This window comes from Poecilia reticulata, chromosome 16, assembly GCF_904066995.2.
Source record: "Poecilia reticulata chromosome 16, P_reticulata-male-v2, whole genome shotgun sequence".
In the NCBI taxonomy this organism is placed as follows: Eukaryota; Metazoa; Chordata; class Actinopteri; order Cyprinodontiformes; family Poeciliidae; genus Poecilia; species Poecilia reticulata.
The window spans coordinates 16,870,891-16,894,034 of record NC_088845.1 but is presented as its reverse complement, the minus strand read 5'-3'; the positions used below and the strand labels follow the sequence as shown (position 1 = coordinate 16,894,034).

The 23,144-nt window shown below is 42.5% G+C and overlaps 1 protein-coding gene and 3 long non-coding RNA genes across 4 annotated transcripts in view; all 4 read left to right on the top strand.

The window, feature by feature from the left end:
* The first annotated feature begins 701 nt into the window (after positions 1–701).
* LOC145547668 (uncharacterized) lies at positions 702–6,313 on the top strand. Its single transcript, XR_014083966.1, has 5 exons — positions 702–4,257; positions 5,414–5,504; positions 5,604–5,758; positions 5,862–6,007; positions 6,102–6,313. It is a non-coding gene; the product is annotated as an uncharacterized LOC145547668 (long non-coding RNA).
* A 26-nt stretch (positions 6,314–6,339) lies between these two features.
* LOC145547670 (uncharacterized) lies at positions 6,340–7,074 on the top strand. Its single transcript, XR_014083967.1, has 3 exons — positions 6,340–6,426; positions 6,566–6,739; positions 6,984–7,074. It is a non-coding gene; the product is annotated as an uncharacterized LOC145547670 (long non-coding RNA).
* A 2,525-nt stretch (positions 7,075–9,599) lies between these two features.
* Positions 9,600–23,144, top strand: part of LOC145547722 (ribonuclease P protein subunit p38-like) — a 50,293-nt gene continuing 36,748 nt past the window's right edge. Inside the window, exon 1 of the mRNA XM_081597611.1 lies at positions 9,600–9,618. The gene's annotated coding sequence lies outside the window, so the exon portion shown is untranslated. The remainder of the gene's footprint in view (positions 9,619–23,144) is intronic.
* Positions 11,725–21,303, top strand: LOC108166085 (uncharacterized). Its single transcript, XR_014091497.1, has 2 exons — positions 11,725–11,830; positions 20,815–21,303. It is a non-coding gene; the product is annotated as an uncharacterized LOC108166085 (long non-coding RNA).

Genomic DNA, 23,144 nt, shown 5'->3' with positions numbered 1-23,144 from the left:
TAACCTACGTAGCCAAAAAGAAATTACTCGCGGAAGCATATTCGAGCGGTTATTTCATCTTTCGTTCCCTGAGCTCTGCAGCGTCGCTGATCCTGTTAATTTGATTGGTTGTGCTGCAGCTACGCACACATACATACATAAGGAGAGAGGAAAAACAGAGGGACGGTCTGCGCATATTAATACGGAATGTGTGAAATTAATTAATGACGCCACTATATAAATAATGTGTTTTAAATTTTAAGACTTTGAGTAAAAAATATCAAGTCTTTTCAAGTAAACAGCTTCAAGTCGAGTCAAGTCCCAAGTCTATGGACCTTACCACAGGGTCCGCCTTTCATTGGCTAATGCCCATTTTACGTCACTGCGCAGCTATCACGTGGGCTACCGGCTCACAAACTCATGCTAATGTACATTGTGGACTACAAGACCGACAGAAAGTTTTTGCGTCAGGACTCAAAAAAAAATGGTTTTCCGTCAGTGAGGTATCTGTACAGCAGGGGTGTCAAACTCCAGTCCTCGAGGGCCGGTGTCCTGCAACTTTTAGAAGTGCCTCTGCTGCACCACACCTGAATAGAATAATTAAGTAATTAGCAAGGCTCTGGAGAACTGAGGAGGTAATTAAGCCATTTGATTCAGGTGTTTTGTACCTGTGGCACATCTAAAAACTGCAGGACAGCGACCCTTCAGGACTGGAGTTTGACACCCCTGCTGTACAGGCAATGTCAGGTATCCTGATCGTGTTTGTGGAACTAAAATTCACAGATTTCCAAAATCTGAAACGGAAAGCCTTGCTTGGATTAACGCTTATGCACGACCACATTTGCAGCTCAACCGTCGTAGGATCAATAAGAACAAAGTGTCTGCTGGCGTAAGTATTATTGCTTTTCTTTCTTTGTGTTTAGTGAATGAAAAAAATAAAGTCAATAATAAACACATCCATTATGAAAACCTTTTAGCCAAGTACAGCATAATGGCAGTACAGATACAACTTCTACATCCTGAAGCTTGTCTGTTACACAGCCTTACAGTACACATTGCATATTGATCTGTTCAGCTAACGTATCTGACATACATTAAAGATTTTATTTCACCTGAAAAGGCTTTTTACTAAACTGTAATCGTGTTAGCCATGCTAGCTTTTACTAAACTGTAATCGTGTTAGCCACGCTAGCACCGAGTACCGTCCTAGGCACATTCGAACCCTTAAAACCATGAATGTCCAACTCACCCAGCCTTGCAAGAACAGGCATCAGCGATCTTGTCCACGACTATATTTATGCTGAAGGTGTGAGGATCTGCTGTTTTCCTCATCGACTGGTAGCATTTAGCTGCAACTCGCACAATGTTAGAGGCATCACGTGGCTAAAACATCTTGATGTCGTCCAAAAAAGATGACATGAACTTGTTGGTTCCCTTGTCCATTGTCGTGGCTGATATTTTGTGAAAATCCTGCAGAAATGCTAAACTAATCGACTCAGAAATACTCTGCAGTCAATCGAAACAAAAAATCCCATAGAACCTAAGCTCTGCGAGGAGGTTAATGTGAGACATGAAGTCACGTGGGACTTTCGAGGGACTTTCGAGGGGCGTTTCTGGGCGGAGCTTGATAAGGTCCATGGCATGAAAGTCAAAGTCAAGTCCAAGTATTTGAGCATTTTTTCAAGTCAAGTCTCAAGTCGTGATTTTAACGACTCGAGTCCCCACCTCTGCGTCTTCAGGTCTCTTCTGCTATCACAGCTGTAGAAACATCTAAACATTATTTGCAAACGTATTTAATGGACAATCACATCTTGCAGAAATACAAAAACAAAGCAGATATAATCAGTAAATAAATGGTAAAAAGTACCATCAGTTCCTTCAAGGATGAAATAAGACTGAAAACGAAATTTTGTATTACATCCTCTAAACATAAAATAGGATCTATTGTTCCTCTCCCTCCACGAAAGCCACTCTGATAAGGAGCAATTAAATGTTTTGACTCCAAATATTGTATCAATCTCTCATTCACCATCAATTTACACAGATGTTAAAGCTATTGGTCTGTAATTTCCAGGGTTACTATGATCTTTCCCAAGTTTCTCGTATCTGTGATCACAGCCGCTTGTTGCTGATAGAACCTCTTTTTTTTTTTTTCGTTTTTTAAAAACCTTTATTTACAATTTATCTGCTAATTTAAACAGGATATTAAGAAGTTACTAAAAAAACAAAAGCCAAACGTATCTGTCATAAGATTTTAATTTGGTATTTAAAAACAACTTACTAAAATCTAAAACCGCTGAGTTTTTTTTTTTGTTGTTGTTGTTGTTAGCTTTTTGTATATTTACAATCTGCCTTCTATTTTTGGGGATTTTTTTCCAATAATTCACTTAAAATAAATGCCAGAATGTAACGGTGATAAGACTTTGTTAATTTTTAGACTGAAAAGACCGAAAGTGTACGTTTATAAATCTGCTGATGGTAGTTGTATGAGTTAATGTTAGTGAGTTTGTGCCACAGCATGTGTTTGTACAGATTTAGACACGTTTTTAACCCTATTTGGTACAAACAATATGCGGGAAGCTCGCTAAAGTAGCCTCTTAAAAGTCAGTCAGGTTCAAATGCAACTGTCCTTCATACCTTTAATAACAATGTGCTAAAATTGTGTTTCATATATCTTAAAAAACATACTTTTCAGTATACTAGTTGATACAAGTATATTGATTTATTGGTAGGATTCTATCATACAGTTAATTACATTTCAGGGTTTCCCACAGTGTATTATAAGCCTGGGAGGCCATCATACTTTATTTGTGGCCCCACTAGGCTAAGCATTGTTTATTTATTTAAGTCTTTGTAAAACATTTGCATTTTTTATGACTTTATAGCTATTGTTCAAGTATTAATCTTCCAATCTTTCAATAGCACATAATTATCAAAATGTAATTTCAAATTTCCCGTCAACTTTAAACATTTTTTATCTCCAAAACATGACCGGCTACAGGATGACCGACTGTCGTAAAACTCAACCACCGGGCTTATCATGTTTCCCTGCAAGTACAATGCATGCTAATATTTATCACATACCAGAAAAAACAGTTACCTTCCGTTTATTCATAGTCATGGTTGTATTTTCTATCATTGTTTTAGGTTCAATGTCAAGAAGAGGTATGTGTAGCATCTCTTAAACAATGAGCTATACAGCAAGATCTAAGAAAATATGCGTTTGTCCTTAATATTATTTTTGCATATGCTCTGCTTTTTATCGTTTCATGATAAGAGAGAACACATATCTCGGAGGAAGTGATGGTCTTCCTCCAGAAAGCCTATAAAGAAGGGATGACGAGGGTGGGATCTCCACTGGTTGGAGCGGCATCACAGGCCACTGGCTTGCCACCGTTTGTCATTGATGTATGTTTACCAATGTTATTTCTAGCAGTTCCATTTCAGAACTCAGATGGCGAGATGCAATTTTATATAAAAATCAAGTCAAGCTTCCTGTTTTGTAACACGACTTTTATGTCTTTTAGAACTGGATTGGAAACTATAGAAGAAAAAAAAACTATCTTCTTCTCAACCTAAAAACAAGAAGTTATACACCAAGAACCTGTCTGGTTACAACCTGTTCTGCAGGGATCTGTTAAAGAACAAGGGTGAAACAAGATTTACTGTAGCTGTTATGTTGACAAGCATTGTTGTGTGTATAGCTAGCCTGATCATTGCAATTCTCACTTAAAGCACAGACTTTGCTTTCTCCACTTGACTCGGATTATCTCCCACAGAATTTTTATTGTGCCAATCAGTAGGAGTCTTAACAACAGAAGGAGAAGTTGTTAAGACTCCCAATTTTCTGTGCCGTTTTAGAATTGCAGTCCGCCTGTAGTTGTAGCAGTGGCAGCAAAATAAGTAAAGGAAGCGATTCAGTCTTTGTTGGCCTTCCAAATATGTAATTAACATGGACAACCGCCTCGATGAGCTCACGTCCTCTGTCTTTGCAGTGACAGAATTTTATTTTTTTTTTGCAGCGAATGCAATTTCAAGTCGAATTTTTGGCATTGAGCTGGCATGCCGTTCAATGACTTACGTCACAGACAAACATTAGTGATTGGGTAAAATGTAACACCTCTACAGATTCCATGTTTCCAGGAAGCAATAGTGCCTCAATCATTTCTGCTTCAGCACAGAGTCGCGGTTTAAGCAGAGAGGTAATGAAATACAACAGACACTGACAGGCCTCTGTGTCTGCCTTTCTCTGAAGAACGACTGAGCGGGAGGATACAGGTGAGGAAAAACTGTTCTTATCTATCGATTCAGTAGTTTTATCATACATACATTAGGCTGTTGTTGTGCTATTAGCTAGCTGCGAGCTAACGACTTTGCTAGCAAAGCAAGATAACTAAAAAACTTCCAGAAACCCACAGAAACACTGAAGAGAAGAAGAGCTATGATTAATGTAGTTACAGTTCCATCCATGTTTTAATGTTGCAGAGCTCAGTCGTTTGCAAATAGTTCAGTTTAAACTGGTATGTTGAACATCTTTTATCTGGTCATTTGTGTAATATTTAACAACTAGAAAATGGCAAACTCTGATTGGCTGCTGTTAGACCTACAAATTTTAACTTGAATGTTCGTTGCATTTTTCATAGACGCCTGTGAAAATAATTTCTATTCCCATGACTTTTTTGTTCTCTTGGAAATTATTTTTGATGATAAATACAGAAACAAGCATAAAAATTAAAACATCTACAATAGTGATAGTAATATTAATGATAAAATAATGGTAAATTAAAATTTTTTTAAATTTTTTTAACAATTTGCTAAATTGCAATGCTTAAGGACTTCAACATTTGAATCCTGATTTTATTTTCACTCTGGGCAAAAACAAAATATTCTGCAAACCCTACTAAATAATTAACCTTAGACAAGTGAACATGCTTTGCAAAATACTTCTTAACATTTTTTTTCTTTGCAATTAGTGAACAGACCGAATAAAACACATTACATAGCATCAAAATCACAAACTTCTGAAAGTCTGGGGGAAACTAATCTGTTCCACAGTTTAACCCGCTGCCATGCCTTCAAGACAATACACAAGGCAAAGTGACCAGCCAGGTGTTACGTCGATACGCGTTACCCCATCAGATACGTTCCTAGCGCTCATAAGCACGCGCTTATACAGAGCTTTCATAGAGCGCGTTCCGTGAAAGGTCAAACGTCTTTCAGCGAAGTCATAGAAATTATTAAATGTATATATATATATAACTATATATATAAGTTATATATAGTTATATATATATGCGTTTAATACTCGTATATGCGTGTGTGTGTGTGGGGGGGGTGGGTGTGGGGGTGTGTGTGTGTGTGTGTGTGTATGTATTTAAAATGTTTGTAACAGTTAGCGATCCCGCATGACTTTGTTTTTTCTCTTTTTGTGCAGCTACGTTGAAACGAAGCCTTCGTTTAGCAGTTAATGGATACTACGACTCGAATGGAGAACCAACAATCTAATACCGAGAGACGAGAGTCAGGTATATTATATAAGCATTTTTTTTAGCTATTATGTTTAACAGTCATCTGCTGATCAATGTACACATTTAAACATTTGTATTTTTTCCATCTTGGGCCAGGAGTATGCGAAGAAAACGCTTAATAAGAAGGGGACTAATGGATGGAGACAGTTTGGACAGCTACCAGGATAATGATATGATTTTCAATATAAAAGAGGAGATTGTCACTTTGAAGCAACGTCATGGGATCATCTTTTTCATCTTGCTTCTTTTTGGTAAATACTCTCCTTCCACAAACAAGCAATTTGAAAGTGTTGTAGAAAGTCTGTATTTTTTATGCTATGTCACTGACTGTCATCTTCTGCTCATGTTCATCAGGATGTAGCTGCCTATTTTCTGCTCGGCACTTGCGATCTTCAGAGTCATTTGTTACTCTAACTACAGTGGACACTACAGCTACAGTGGACACTGCAGCTAAAGTGGACACAACAGCTACAGTGGACACTGCAGCTACCGTGGACATGGTAGGTTTTCTCTTCCTAATATTAACTCTGATTTAAATATCCTGAACAAACTTAAGAACAAGCTGTTAATTTCAATGTTGTGACAAACTTTCAGTCTCTAGATAAGGATCCAGAAAAGATCCCAGAGCCTTTCCACGAAGATCTGCAGGAGATGAAAAAGAAATTCGACTACCTTCTGCCACCAGCGGATCTTTGGCCAAACTTTGCTCTGGAGTCTCAAGGTGAGCTATTAGAAATAAGATCATGAACCAGATTGCAGATTTTCAATACTAAGGTTTCTTGACTCAATATTTCTGTTTTTTTGTGCAGGTGCAAAACTTGTGCTCCATTTGACTTCAGCAACATTTCACAACAGAACATGTACATTGTTTGGGATGTATTTTCAAAAGCAACCCAAAGGCCCAAGCATAGCCATTCAGGTCTGAACAACACTCAGAACATTAAATGAATATTATGCAAAGTGGAATTTCTGTTTGATAAAAATATTAGGCTTTATGATTTTCTTTTCTAATTAGTCTTGGTACCCCACCTAAACTTTGTTTTGTACTCTGTCTTCAGGGAAGAAATAATCTGATTCCTGGACAATGTTGGGCCTTTGCAGGCTTCCCAGGACGCTTATCCATCAAACTGTCCCACAAAATCACTGTTACTCACGTGTCCGTGGGTCATATACCTAAGAGCATATCCCCGACTTTCACAATCTCCAGTGCTCCGAAGGAATTTTCTGTCTATGTAAGTCAAGCAACATCACATGTATCTTATATATGTGTCCACCTATAGTGTGGAAGAAGGGGCTTTAAAATGTGTTGGCAATGATTTAGTATGACATCACTTGATCACATCCAAACTTTCTGTGTGCACAAATGAATTTTCTGCTTATCTCAGGGTGTGATATGTTTTTAGATACACCAACAAAATTTCACATATATAGAAAGAACAAGATAATGAACTGGATTTCTATCTAATTTTGTCTCAGGGAAAGAAGCATTCAGACGATCAGGAGAGTTTTTTGGGAACTTTTCAATATGACGAAGATGGTGACAGCTTACAGACCTTCAAACTTCCTGTAAATATTTCAAATTAATATTTTATTAACCAAATACAACAGTTCTTTCAGAAGCCCAGAGTGACTGACCCTCTTATAAATATTGATAATTGTCCCTAACATACAACAATAAGGTTCTTCATACCAACTTTTATTATGTCTTATAACAGAATCTATCAATCTGTTATCACAAAATAGTTAGGTTTGTTGTATCACGATAAGAAACAAATTAAAATAAACCTCCAGTCTTACTAGATATTAGTTAAATTCCATGGTATCTTGAAAAAGTCTATGCAAAATATATTTACAGCAAGGACAGTTGAACTAGGCTTCCATGCACTTTAAGCAGATCTCCTTTGTTTCCATTGTCTTGTCTATCTGTAGCTATGGATTATCAATCTAACCCTCCTAATATGTATCTTTCTTGGTTCACAGGAAGAAAACATGGACTCTTCGACGCCGGGGGCGGAGCTGGAGCCGCGGGGGGCGGTGCTTGAGCCGCGGGAGGCAACGAGGCTGGATGCGAAGTTGGAGCCGCGGGGGGGGAGGGGGGGGGCGTCGACATCGGTGGTGGAGCTGGAGCCGCATGGGGCGGAGCTTGAGCCGCGGGAGGCAACGACGCCGAGGGCTGAGCTGGACCCGCGGGAGGCAATGACACCAGGGGCGGAGCTGGAGCCACGGGGGGCGACGACGCCGGGGGTGGAGCTGGAGCCGCCGGGAGCGGAGATGGAACTGCGGGAGGCAATGACACCAGGGGCGGAGCTGGAGCCACGGGAGGCAACGACGCCGAGGGCTGAGCTGGACCCGCGGGAGGCAATGACACCAGGGGCAGAGCTTTAGCCGCGGGAGGCAATGACACCCGGGGTGGAGCTGGAGCCGCGGGGGGCGGAGCTGGAGCCGCTGGGGGCGGTGCTTGAGCCGCAGGAGGCAAAGATGCCGGAGGCGGAGCTGGAGCCGCGGGGGGGGGGGGGGGGGGCGTCGACGCCGGGGGCGGAGCTGGAGCCGCGGGGGGCGGTGCTTGAGCCGCGGGAGGCAACAAGGCTGGATGCGAAGCTGGAGCCGCGGGGGGGGGGGCGTCGACATCGGTGGTGGAGCTGGAGCCCCATGGGGCGGAGCTTGAGCCGCGGGAGGCAACGACGCCGAGGGCTGAGCTGGACCCGCGGGAGGCAATGACACCAGGGGCGGAGCTGGAGCCACGGGGGGCGACGACGCCGGGGGTGGAGCTGGAGCCGCCGGGAGCGGAGATGGAACTGCGGGGGGCTACGACGCCGGGGGCGGAGCTGGAGCCGCGGGGGGGGCGACGACACTGGGAGCGGAGCTGGAGCCGTGGGAGGGCGACGACGCCGGGGGCGGAGCTGGAGCCGTGGGTGGCGGTGCTTGAGCTACGGGAGGCAACGACGCCGGGGGCGGAGCTTGAGTCGCGGGAGGCAATGACACCCGGGGTGGAGCTGGAGCCGCGGGGGGCGGAGCTGGAGCCGCTGGGGGCGGTGCTTGAGCCGCAGGAGGCAAAGATGCCGGAGGCGGAGCTGGAGCCGCGGGGGGGGCGTCGACGCCGGGGGCGGAGCTGGAGCCGCGGGGGGCAACGAGGCTGGATGCGAAGCTGGAGCCGCGGGGGGGGGGGGGGGGGGGGCGTCGACATCGGTGGTGGAGCTGGAGCCGCATGGGGCGGAGCTTGAGCCGCGGGAGGCAACGACGCCGAGGGCTGAACTGGACCCGCGGGAGGCAATGACACCAGGGGCGGAGCTGGAGCCACGGGGGGCGACGACGCCGGGGGTGGAGCTGGAGCCGTGGGGAGCGGTGTTTCAGCCGCGGGAGGCAACGACGCCGGGGGCGGAGCTGGAGTCGGGGAGTGTGGCGACAGGTTCCGGGGAAACACCAGTGAGTGGTGGGTAGTGCGTGGTGGCTGCTGTCGGTATCTGGGTCTCCCTAGTTGCTGGTGGTGGGTGTCAGAGCCTAGATCTCATCAGTGGGTGGTGGCTAGCATCTGTGTATTGGACTCTCCAGTGGGTGGTTGGTGGTGGCAGGTATCGGTGTCTTTGCCAAAAACCAGTGGCTGGTGTCAAAGGTTGGGCTTCACTAGTGGCTCTTGTTAGTGCCTGGGTCTTGCCAGAGCTTTCAGAGATTCAGTTCCAGTTTTATTTTAATGTGTTTCTTTTTGTTTGTTTGTTTTTGTTTTTTTATTTTTGCCATCTTGAAGCCAGCCAGCCTCGGCAGATGGCTGCTCATCCTGAGCCTGGTTCTGCTGGAGGTTTCTTCCTTTTAAAGGGAGTTTTCCTCTCCACTGTTGCCTTGTGCTTGCTCAGGATGGGGGATCCCTTGGTTTAAACATCCATCGCGATCTGCTGGTGACCCCTCCGCAGAATCGCCACCTTAACGTGGTGGAGGGGTTTGAGTATCCCAATGACCCACATGGAGATTTTGTCTTGGGGTTCAGCCAGTAGCGAGGCTTCCCAGGGCAGGTTGCCATTGGGCAGGGATCAGACTAAGAGCGATTCAAGATTTTCAATGAAGGACTACCAAAGGTATCAGGCGGTTAGGAAATGGACAGGATCGGATATTTCTTCCTGTAAGTTCTTTGAGATTTTTCTTGCACTTCCTTACTTAGATATTTTGTCTGTATGGAGGCCGTGTGTGTGTTTGATCTTGGCAGTTTAGATAAACTGCATGGTAAGTCTGACTAACTTGCAGTACAATCTTGATAAAACCTATCAAGATTGCAGGTTATCTATCAAGATCCTGATAGGTTTGCAAATGCAAATAAAACCTGCACTGCACTGAAGGTTTTATCTGCAGTTTGCAAGTTAGTGCACTGCTCTGCTATGCACCTCTTCAGCGAAAGGTAACGTCAGTTTATTTAAATAAGAAATGTGTCGATATAAACCTATTTTAAAACCGTCTCAGAATTACAGCTTCTGGAGCCTGCAGTAACAAACCCCAACATAGACAATAGGGCATTTTTATAACGACAAATTGTATATTTTGTTCCTACACGGGACCAGTAACAAAGTGACGTTTAATACAGAACTGTTGAGCAACAATTTCATATAAAATAACTGATGGTTTTCTCAATAATTGCTGTTAGCCTGCAGTTACAAAAACCAAGAAAGGAATATGAAGCAATTTTCTTTATAACGATAAACTGGATTTTATTTTGTTCTGTTCAGGCATGTGGCATTGAAGTTTCAGAGAAGTATTTATCCAAGACAGGTCACAGAAACAGAAATATAGACTTTTATATGTGTTTTATCTATCTATCTCTCTCTCTCTCTCTCTCTCTCTCTCAAAGATTATGTGCACTGCTCCATATTTTACCAGCCAAAGAAAAAACAACACAAGTTCATGTGTCTTTAAAACACATAAATACTTACAAAGGTGAAAATTTTCTAACGGACAAAAGAATAAGTGCGCTCAGAATCTTCACTTTCTCCTAACCGCCTGAATTCTTGTTGGCATGGTAACAGGAAAGAAATGTGTCAAAGATAGTTTGTTGCTTAAAATTGCTCACTCGGTAATGTTTCTGAAAATATAAAGACCGTTTGTAATACATATGCCACACTCTGATCTAATTTCAAACTCATCATTGTTTGCTTCAGCTAGATCAGACATGGGCAAACTACGGCCCCCGGGCCACATACGGCCCCGGCCCACGGGTTAGTTTTTTTAATCCGGCCCGCTGAACTTTTCCAAATTATCATAAAAATTCATGATGTTTAAAAACCGCATTCATTTCCCTTTCCCCTGCAGTACCCCAGTTTCCCCGATAGATGGCACACTAGTCTAGACACATTTATCTTTGTTGGTGTAACTTTCCAGCTGCCATCCCTCCCCCTTCGATAAAAATGAGCGGACCAAAGAAAAGAAAAGTGGACAGAGTGCCGAGTATTTAAAAAAGAGTGGACAGTAAAATATTTTTTTGCTGAAGTCCGATCAACGGCGGTATGTCTGATATGCCAAGAAACTGTTACCGTTTTCAAGGAGTACAATATCAGCCGTCACTTTGCCACAAAGCATGCTAACTACGCTAGCAAGCAATCAACACAAGAACACGCGGCTACTGCTCAGAGGTTGGTAGCTAATTTAAAGACTCAGCAGAATGTTTTTCACCGACAAACTGCGATTCAAGAGTCAAGTACCAAGGCAAGTTTTTTGCTGGCAAGCCTTTCTCCGAAGGTGAGTTTTTGAAAGAATGCATGTTGGAGACAGCAGATCTCTTGTGTCCGACGTGATAATGTTACAAATATCTTTAAAATTTCCTCTTCGGTCATATTTTTGTCCGTTTTCTCGTCAATACGCGAGAGCTTAGAGCGACACTGCAGCTACAGTGGACACTGCAGCTACAGTGGACATGGTAGGTTTTCTCTTCCTAATATTAACTCTGATTTAAATATCCTGAACAAACTTGAGAACAAGCTGTTAATTTCAATGTTGTGGCAAACTTGCAGTCTCTAGATAAGGATCCAGAAAAGATCCCAGAGCCTTTCCACGAAGATCTGCAGGAGATGAAGAAGGAGATGAAAAAAAAATTCGGCTACCTTCTGCCACCAGCGGATCTTTGGCCAAACTTTGCTCTGGAGTCTCAAGATGAGCTATTGGAAATAAGATCATAAACCAGATTGCAGATTTTCAATACTAAGGTTTCTTGACTCAATATTTCTGTTTTTTGTGCAGGTGCAAAACTTGTGCACCATTTGACTTCAGCAACATTTCACAGCAACAGAACATGTAGATTGTTTGGGATATATTTTCAACAACCCACAGGCCCAAGCATAGCCATTCAGGTTTGAACAACACTCAGAACATTAAATGAATATTATGCAAAGTGGTATTTTTGTTTGATAAAATATTAGGCTTTATGATTTTGATGACGATGACGATTAAGCAGGGGAGAATGTAACCAGGTGAAAAAATGGGTACATGTCAAATGTATTTTGTAAACCATGTGTAAGAGCCATATGAATAAAATGAATGATTATTGAGGTGACGGGAGGGCATGCCTTTGACACTTGGGTGGTGGGTGTGTCGAGGTGGGCATGGCTGTCACTGAAGGTATGAATGGGGGCCATACTGGCGTGCTGGCTTTATTATGTTTGAGGAAGTGGGTGCACCGGGTGGTCATAATTTCTGTTGACCGTGTTTAATGCCGTTTATTGTTGGCACTGTCAAGTTTTTTTTTTTTTTTGTCTGGTTTGGTTTACTGTGAGATCCCCACTTGAAAGGGATCGTTTCCGCTGTGATCTTTGAACTGGATTTCACTCAGAGACTTTAATTTCATTGACTCATCTTTATTTTCATGATGGTCCACATAGCTCAAATCTCAATAGCTCTAGAGCCCATAGCCCATAGGTGAAAAACCTCAAAAGAAACAGAAACACATCTATTACATTCTGAATTTATCAAGGTAAATACATTGTGAAATCAAACTTCTACCCTTTCAGACCAATTACACCAAAAGAATAATAAATAGAAAATATTTTATAGTAAATTCAGCAGCAATAAATAAATTAGCATTTTTATCAATATTTGTTAAATACCCTCACAAACATTACAACCAACATTTCCTTTTTCTTTCTACTTTAACCAATAAACACCAAGTGTATTTACCTTCTTTTTATTTTTTTTCTTTTCAACCTAGTAACTTGACCTCAACAAGACTAAACAACTTAATACAACAAACAATTCAGCATGAGCAGCAGCATTGAGCCTTACCGGCTGTCTCTCACAGCTTGTTGAAACTTTCCCACAGTTCTGAGCTTAAATGCTCCAGCACTGTTTGCATCTCATGCTCTCAAACCAGGACTGACAAGTCAGTCACACCAAAAGTAGCTGCACTCTGATTGCTAGGAGATTGAAGATTGAGTCCACCTGGTTCTCCTTACCGACAGGCAGAAAGGAGCTGCAGAAAGTTGCAGGGGAGTGACAGAGGGGAGTGGTTACCTAGCAGTTCACCAAAACACCTCCCACTCGATCTTCCCACAGAATTGGAGAGATCGCCGAATCAAGTGAACTGCCTTTCAGTTTTGTACTTGTTCCTCCACCGGCAGTAGAACCACCAGGTGCCGAACGTCTCTGTGCAGGACAGTTGTTTGTGCAGGTTCTTTCAGGACTTCAGTTAAAGGCTGGCTTGGTTTGAGTCTGGTCACAGGAACACAGGAGCTTTGGACAACTTTGACATTCACATCCCGCACAATGCCCTTAGCATCTGGGTTAACACTCACAATCCGTCCCAACTTGAAATGGCCCCGCACCGCATTTTGGTCACATAGCTAAACGATATCGCCAACTGCGACATTTCGATGTGACGTGTGCCATTTGCTTCTCACAAATAAATTTGGGCCGGAAAGCTGGCTCCATGATCTCCAGAATCTGTTGACCTGATGCTGCATCTCTCTGAGTCTTTTATAAGGGTAGCTTTCAAAGTTAAATGTTCTGATGTCACCACTTGGAGAGGCCCGTCCTAAGGAGTGTGTTGGGTGATACATACAGGATGCCATCTTCACGACTCTGCACCTGGGCATCCATAGGACGCTCGTTGGCAAGATTAGCAGCAAGTTGGAAAGTTGTCTGTAGCTCATTGTAATTGAGGCCAGTATTGACACCCAAACTCTGGAGAGCCTTCTTAATGATGCGGACGGCAGCTTCAGCAGCTCCATTGCGATGAGGTGAGTCAGCTGGATTAATTATCCACTCCCAATGGGTGCCTTTTTGAGCTGACATCTCCACTATTGCACCTTTGTCTTGAGAATCCAGGAACTGGTACAGCTCTCTTAATGCAGACTTGGCGCCGATGAAATTTGTTCCTGGATCAGACCATATCTTTCTTGGATGTCCTCTAATTGCTGTGAATCGCTGGTAAGTCATCAAAAAACTCTCTGTTGACATTGTGTCTGCCAGATCTACATGAACAGCCCTGCTGGCCATGCAGCTGAAAACAACACCCCACACTTTCGTGGAGACCCTTTTCTTGATGATATCTTTGACGAGGTATGGTCCAAAGAGATCAACTGTTGTGAACTCAAATGGGGCTGCAGGTTTGGCTCTCTCAGGAGGCAAATCCCCCATTATTTGTTGGCACCTTCTTGCTTTGTACTTTTTGCAGATGAGACAGTTTTCCACTTCTCTTTTGGCAACTCTCCTCCCTTGAATGACCCAGGCTTTCCTTCTCATTTTTAGCAGGGTTGCAGCCACACCTTCATGACCCTCATTGTGTGCCTCTCGAGCCAACAAATTAGAGACCCATGCATAGGATGGTAGAAGGGGGACCGCCATGCAGTCTTCTCTAAAACCATGGATTCTCCCCCCACAGACTAGTAGTCCAGTCTCTACCTCTCTGTACACCACCAAGCGGTCTGTAGTGGTGGCTGGAAGGGTCACTCCCTCTTGAGCAGCAAGACAGATGTCTCTAAAAGCATCTTGACGTTCAAAGGCAGTGATGACTCCACTTGTTGGCACTGCCTCCCACTTTGGTGTCTTTATGGACTTGTTTCCAGATATAAATTTTCTGGCAGCTCTCCATATAAAAGAAACAGTCTTGACCAGACACACTAGGCTACTGAAGCGCCTCTCATCCACCAAGTTTTTTACAGCTGCCCCAGCAGGAGGTCTCCGCTCAGAACTTTGATCTTTCTTGGTTTGGGCTCTGGTCAGTGCTGCTACAAATGACTTCTTTTGCATATTATTAATGCTTTCTCGAGCTGCAGTAGACACCTCTTTTGCAGACATAATGGGCCACTCACACTCGGGGAGGTGCAGGAACTTTGGTCCTTCTTGCCACTCTGAATTAATATCAAGTTCTTTTGGCCCAGCTCCTCGAGTGATAATGTCGGCTATGTTGAGTTGTCCAGGGATCCACCACCAGTCTTGTAGCCGTGTACTGCTTTAAATTTCTCCTATCCTATTAGCGAAGAAAGTTCGAAATCCATAACTCTCACGCTGAATGGCTCCAAGAATTGTTTGGCTATCCAATAAATGGTACCACTGGCTGATCTTGATCTGGGCATGCTGCTCAAAGTATTTTTTAAGACGACTTGCAAAGACCGCACCACAAAGCTCTGCTTTGACTGCATCTCCTTTTTGGTCTAGAGGCGTCAACTTTGCTTTTGACTCTACTAGCCGAACTGTTATTTGTTTGCAGCAGTTCCATCGTAGGTAGAGGACAGCACCGTATGAGTTTTCACTGCCATCTGAAAAGGTGACTGCAATGGGTTCAGTAGTGACATCTGGAGGAGTAAGGGCTCTTGGAAATGCAATTTTACTTAGCTGTACGTACTCTTCAAATAGATCAACTGCAGCTCTGTGGAGCTCATCAGATAAGGCGAGGTCCCATGTGTCTTTGACAATGTTACACTTTGGTTTTGCTTCCTGGAATGCTCTTCGGACCAAAATGGCCCCTTTTTGCTTTGCTGGTGTTGTCAGGCCGATTGGGTCATATAAACCAGCTACTTGACTCAACAGCTCACGCCGTGACAATGGGTCTGGTGTTTTGAGCCGTACTTCTTCTAGCAACAAATCTTGGCCCAGTCTAATTTTTTTCTTTCTCTTGGAGAAATTGATTCTCACCATGACGTGCAACTTGTCTTCATTTGCAATGTAACCAAGGCCAAGTGCCTTATTGTTTTCCTCCTTCAGTTGATTCGGCAGAACAATCATCTGTGGTGATGTCTCTAGTTTCTCTTCTTTATTTTGGCCAGAGAAGACCCACGGCTTCAACTCAAATCCTCCTGCTTTTAGAATCAACTCTACATTCTTTGTGATGTCCTTAAGTTTTTCGCGGGATTTGTGGGATGTCAATATGTCGTCAACATAGCTGTGCTCATGTAATACTTGACACTCATCTTTCATGTGGCTGAACTGAGGAAGATTGGCCGTCTCTCTCATGGCAAGTTGGGCTATACAACCTGCTGGTTTGTCCCCAATATTTACCCGTGTAATTGCAAACTCTTCCAGCTCCTTGTCCTCTGAATCGCGCCACAGGAAGCGGTGCAGATGGACCTCTCGCTCCTCAAGCCATACAGAATTATACATTTTTCTGATGTCTCCCAGAGCAGCAAAAGTGCCCTGACGGAACTTGAGGAGGACAGCTCGGATGGAATTGAGAACATCAGGACCCTTCAAAAGCAGATCATTCAGACTTTGACCTTTATACTTTTGACTGCTGTTCCAGACGAGTCTCACAGGAGTTGTAACAGAGTGCGGGTTAGGAGCGATGAGATGGCTTATGTACCAGACAGGTCCTTTCCAGGTACTTAAATCCTCTTCAGTCAGCTTTTTCGCAGCCTGACGGTCAACCATTTCATGAACTTGAGCACTGTAAACCTTTTTCCATTGTGGTTCCTTGGCCAGTCGTCTCTCTGTTCTGAGAAAGGTCGCCTCCACTGCCTTTTTGTTATTTGGCAATGTGGAGGGGTCCTCAAGCCATGGATAGCTTGCATGCCAATGATGGCTGTCACTGTGGTCATCAGCACCAGCATATGTCAGTCCACTCTTCACTTCTAATTCCCTTTCTTCTGCCAAGGTCATTTCTTTACCACCAGGCTGGCAGTTGCCACAGCGGCAGCCTCCACATTTTGGGGTGCAAGCTGCACCAATGCTGTCCCACTTCCACCATTCAAGAAAATCATGAGTGGTCACAGCAGAGCTGAAATGCTTTATGGTAGATGAGGAGCATACATGCTCTTCATACATCACTGCAGCGGTTCTCATTGATCTGGCGAAGTGGGTTCTAGATTGGTGTGCTGTGAATGTAGCATCTTCAAACAGCCCAGGGTGTGTTCCTGCTACTGTCTTTCCCAATGGTCCATCCCATAATACAAGATCTCCAACAGCACGTATCTTCTGTGGAACCAGTCGACCTTCTTTATGACTTATTAACAGATGTATCTTTTTTGGTCTCACAAGTTCACTGAGGGGGACTTCTGGGAAGAACCTCTGAAGTGCTTTCTCAGTTACATGTTGATGGATGTCTGTAATGCTGTCCAAACCATAGCAGAGGAGTTGGTGGGACCTGAAGCTTCCCTTTTCTGTCTTGACCCGGATCTTTAGGAGGTACCGTCTTGTGGTAACTTGAACTTTCATTCCTCCCACACCGTGGACAACCAGGGTTATGGCTTCACTCCTCAGGTTTAACTGATCAGCTGCCTCGTGTTATATAGTTGGTATCTGATGCTAGATCAATTAGAGTCCCAATCTTTTGTCCCGCATTGGCTGTGACCTCTAATAGCATCATGATGACAGGCCACTCCTCCAAACCATTCTTTCCCAGAAGGTTGGGCTGACTGGACTCAGATGTTTTAGCCACTGCATTACAGAAGACATGACGACACTTTTCTGCCTGTTCAGAAGAGAGGCCTTTAATGAAATCTTCTTGGGCTTGGGTGTAGCGGCCTGCTACATCCCCTCCCACTGCAGTGTCTTTGCGCCTCTGGATTGAAGGCTCTCTGGACACATCAGCTCTTGGACAGAGATAATAATGGTGCTCTGCATTGCGTTGCTCCTTGCAGTCTGGCCTTCTGCACAGAAATTCAGTTTTACAGTACTCATTCTCATTGTGAATCTCCAGACATTTTTTGCAGGCTCCCAGTTTTTTAACAGCTTCCTTCTTTTCTGACAACTTGAGCATACGGAACTTTTTACAGAAATACAACCTTTTCTTATGCTTCCCGTCTCCACAAACCACGCATCCTTGAGATATGTCTGTTAGCTGAATAGCAGTTCTGGTTCGGGCTTGACGAGGTTCAGACCTTGGTTTTGACTCCTCATTCTTCAATTGATCCAGCTCTTCATAAATCGCTTCTTGACCTTGAAGAAATTTCAGGAGGTAGTCAAATCGTTTGTCTTGTTCAGCCTCAGTCCCTCTGCTGGCTATATGGAGAAGCCATTCCTTCTTTAGGCTGTCTGGAAGTTTGCTTTCTATTGCTTTAGTTATAAGAGGGTTCTTTATAGCATCAGTTGCACCAAGTTCTTTGAGATCTATCAGAGCTTTTTCTACAGTTTGAATTAGCTCAACAATCTTCTTGGGCTGGTTCCCTTTAACTGGTGGAACCTTTTGAAGCTCCTCCACTATCTCAAGGGCAATAGTTGTTTTGTTTCCAAAGCGATTCTCTAAAACCCGGAATATCTCATCAGCTGTTGTATAAGTTGTGAGACGTTGGTCTCGTACTATTTTCTCATCCACACTGTCGAGAAGATGATATTTTTTAATCTCTTTTGATCCTGTAGGTTCTCCCTGCATCTGGAGCGCTTCCCAATCTTTTTTCCACTGATGAAACTCTCTACGAACTCCAGTGAACTTTGGCAGAGCAGCAGGCTTTAATCTAATGGCTGGTGCCACAGGAAAACTCATAGAAGTGCTTAACCTTTTGGTCTCATCTTTGGTTTGCTCTCCAATAAATTCAGCTTTTCTTAATGTTAATTTTGGCAATATAGTCTCAAGAGCTCTGATCCGACTCTGAAACTCATGTTGCTCTGCATGAGGAGCCCAGCACCTCCAATGTTTATGCACTGCCTTTGCAGTCTTTACTAGATTTTGCAGATGTTCTATCATGAACCCATATGCATCTGCATTTTTACTTGGGTTCACGGTGTCCACATGATCTGCATGTGACTCTGCAGTTGTAATTGCTTGTGTCACTTCATATTCCCCAAAATTTTCCCACAATGTCTTTTGTATTAGGTTTTTTAGCTCTTGCATCTTTTTCTCACATTCTATAGTTGTTTTATCCAAATCAGCCTTTTGTTGTTCACTTAACACCCCTGGATCAGAATTTTCTGCAGTATATTGTTCTGCAACATCATCATTGGCTTCAAGAACTTTACTGGCTTCTGCTGTGAGCTTTGCAAAGTTGTCCCTGAGCTCTTCCTCAGACATCATTGTGTGCATTCGTAGTACACTATTGGCTAAACGGGAGAATTGACGCTTCACCGTTGTTCTAATGCTCTTCAGCTGCTCCACCACTACTGAGTCAGCCATTTTGATTTTAGCAGCAGGGCAAAAGAACTAATCTTGATTTGTCCCTTCGTGGACCCTTTTGGTCCAACCAACAAACTCTTAATGTCCCTCCAGTCTTTTGACTGCGGTTTTTCACTGTCAAGTTTTTTTTTTTTTTTTTTTTTTCTGGTTTGGTTTACTGTGAGATCCCCACTTGAAAGGGATCGTTTCCGCTGTGATCTTTGAACTGGATTTCACTCAGAGACTTTAATTTCATTGACTCATCTTTATTTTCATGATGGTCCACATAGCTCAAATCTCAATAGCTCTAGAGCCCATAGCCCATAGGTGAAAAACCTCAAAAGAAACAGAAACACATCTATTACATTCTGAATTTATCAAGGTAAATACATTGTGAAATCAAACTTCTACCCTTTCAGACCAATTACACCAAAAGAATAATAAATAGAAAATATTTTATAGTAAATTCAGCAGCAATAAATAAATTAGCATTTTTATCAATATTTGTTAAATACCCTCACAAACATTACAACCAACATTTCCTTTTTCTTTCTACTTTAACCAATAAACACCAAGTGTATTTACCTTCTTTTTATTTTTTCTTTTCAACCTAGTAACTTGACCTCAACAAGACTAAACAACTTAATACAACAAACAATTCAGCATGAGCAGCAGCATTGAGCCTTACCGGCTGTCTCTCACAGCTTGTTGAAACTTTCCCACAGTTCTGAGCTTAAATGCTCCAGCACTGTTTGCATCTCATGTGTGACCGGTGGATTTCTGCGTTGTGTGTGTTGTGTGGTGATCAGACAAACCACAAGACATCAAGTCTGGGATTGGAGGCGGTCTCCGTTTATTTAATCTGTCAATCGGGAGATATTAGCATTAGCACCTAGCATGTGCTCCAGTTCTCCAACCCGATCTCTCCCCAGTGGAACGAATAACAAAAAGGGCCCGCTAACGTACCTGTCAATCGGGAGATATTAGCATTAGCACCTAGCATGTGCTCCAGTTCTCCAACCCGATCTATACAAAATAATAGTTAGCATGCATCAAATGATATAAAGGTGTAATAGCAACTCAAATGAAAATATCCAAACACTTATCAATAATACAGAAGGAAAAATAAACATTTGAACAATATAAATGAAAGGATTACAATAGATTATAAAACTTGCCTCTCCCCAGTGGAACGAATAACAAAAGGGGAGAGGAAATTAATAACTTAATATTTATAATAGTCCTGGAGGACCCTGAACAAAAGAAGAAGAAAATAAGGCGGAGTTGGAGGACCAAACCCCTTATAGTAGACACAGAGGAACAAAGCAAAAGTCAAGTAGAAGCAGACAAATACATAAAATAACACATTTTGTGGAAATATAAAACTATTAATATAGACCCAGTTACACATGCTCTCAAACCAGGACTGACAAGTCAGTCACACCAAAAGTAGCTGCACTCTGATTGCTAGGAGATTGAAGATTGAGTCCACCTGGTTCTCCTTACCGACAGGCAGAAAGGAGCTGCAGAAAGTTGCAGGGGAGTGACAGAGGGGAGTGGTTACCTAGCAGTTCACCAAAACAGGCACTATTGGATGGTTTGGCCTGGCCAGTCAGTGTAAGATTTGAAATAAGACAAAGTGGAATAAATAGATGATTGTAACAAAGAAGCGGCCTGGACTTATTTGAAGCACGCGTCGGACAGTTTACAATTCCTCGCGTTATCCCAGTGCGGCCCTTATACATCTTTATCTTTGCCGCACAACTACCATGTTTTGCTTTTATTTCACCGACAGGTTGTAATTCTTGTTTGTGTCAGCATGTGGTGCTGTTGCTACAGAGAGGTCTAAAATTACCGGAAGTAGAAAAAACCTCTTGTTGGTGTACTGTGGCACTAACTGGTAAAACGGAAGAGAAGGACATTTTTTGATCCGAGACCTGGTGGAGAAGACGACTCTATGGCCACATGAGAGAAGAATCCAAGTGTTCGGTAATTAATGTTGGAACTTAATTATCTTCCGTGGACAATGCTACAGAAATGATGCTAATGTCATTTTTTTCTGTTAGTCCTCTTCTAGAGGTGCCACTGCCGTTTGTTTAGCCGTTTTATGATGTTAGATTTCCGCGCTGCGTTATACTCTGAGCGCTAACCGCATTGTTAGCCCGCCATTTCACCGAAGCTAAGGCTTTCTAGTGTTCGAAATACGGGACATTTATTTCTCCATATATTGAATCTCATTCTTTTTATTTTGTTTCAACTCAGAGGGAACATTGTCTTTTTGAGAATAAAGAACCCCTTCTCTGTGAAGCTTTGTGTGCTGTATTAATCCCGGCTTCACATATGTGTCCACCTATAGTGTGGAAGAAGGGGCTTTAAAATGTGTTGGCAATGATTTAGTATGACATCACTTGATCACATCCAAACTATTGAATTTTCTGCTTATCTCAGGGTGTGATATGTTTTTAGATGCACCAACTAAATTTCACATGTGTAGAAAGAACAAGATAATGAACTGGATTTCTATCTAATTTTGTCTCGGAAAGAAGCATTCAGACGATCAGGAGAGTTTATTGGGAACTTTTCAATATGACAAAGATGGCGACAGCTTACAAACCTTCAAGCTTCCTGTAAATATGTCGAATTAATATTTTATTAACCAAATACAAGAGTTATTACAGAAACCCAGAGTACTACAACATGCAATTCTCTGTTTGTCATGGTTTCAGGAACTTGAGTGGGGCTTATATTTCTCCTTAAAAGGGGCACCATAATTATCTGTTCTGCCATGTCCCAGATTTTTTGTAAAGCAGATCTGACGTTCTGGGAACGTCAGATACGTACCGTCAGAAAAGTCATAGGTTCTGTTGTTAAGCAACAGATACTGGATGATGAAGGACTGCAGACTCTTTTATGTGAAGTCGAGAGCATCATTAATGGAAGACCATTAACCATGAACTCAGACGATCCTAATAATCTTGAGCCTCTTACGATGAACCATCTGCTTCTGCTGAAGGGACAACCTACCTTTTCTCCTGGTACGTTTATCAAGGAGGATGTCTATTCTCACCGTCGATGGAGACAAGTCCAGTACATGGACTTGTCCAAATTCAAATTTTACTTTTGAATTTGGATATTGTTTTTGTTGCAGGAGCGACAAAAATGGCTTGGCCTAAAAAGAAACTTCAAGGTCGGAGATGTCGTCCTCATTGCCGATTCATCATCTCCGAGAAATTCTTGGATGTTGGGTAGGGTTGTCAACGTCATGCCAGACTCCAAAGGGACTCCAAAAGTCTGGAGTGCAGAAGTCAAGACAAAGACAAGCATCATCCAAAGACCAGTTACTAAGTTGTGTAATGGAGTCTCCATTACTCATGTGAATTCACATACTGTGAATGTGAATTCACAATTTTTTCCCCCCCTCAATTGGCACAATCTGCAGTGCTCTAAAATATTTTTCTGCCTATGTAAGCCATGTAACCATATATAACACACAAATGCACCTCAGCAATTGATGAGGTGAATCAACAAAAATGCAAAAACTCATTTTCTGTTTAAGGTGTCTGTTAAAGGTCTGTTAAAAATTTGTTTTTGAGCTTAAACATCAAATCATTTTGGCTACTTTTGAAGCAAATATCAAAAGTGTCCTTTGTGCTTCTTGCACTTTTCTTGTATATTTGACAACTTCATTGAGTAAACAAGAAAATGGCATCAGAAAAAAAATGTAATTTTTTTTCTGATGCCATCATTAAATTTATGATGGCATCATAAATTTAACAAATGTAACAATTTGTTAAATTAAATTTTTAAAAATTTTTTTTTAACAATTTGCTAAATTGCAATGCTTAAGGACTTCAACATTTGAATCCTGATTTTATTTTCACTCTGGGCAAAAACAAAATATTCTGCAAACCCTACTAAATAATTAACCTTAGACAAGTGAACATGCTTTGCAAAATACTTCTTAACATTTTTTTTCTTTGCAATTAGTGAACAGACCGAATAAAACACATAGCTTCAAAATCACAAACTTCTGAAAGTCTGGGGGAAACTAATCTGTTCCACAGTTTAACCCGCCGCCATGCCTTCAAGACAATACACAAGGCAAAGTGACCAGCCAGGTGTTACGTCGATTCGTGTTACCCCATCAG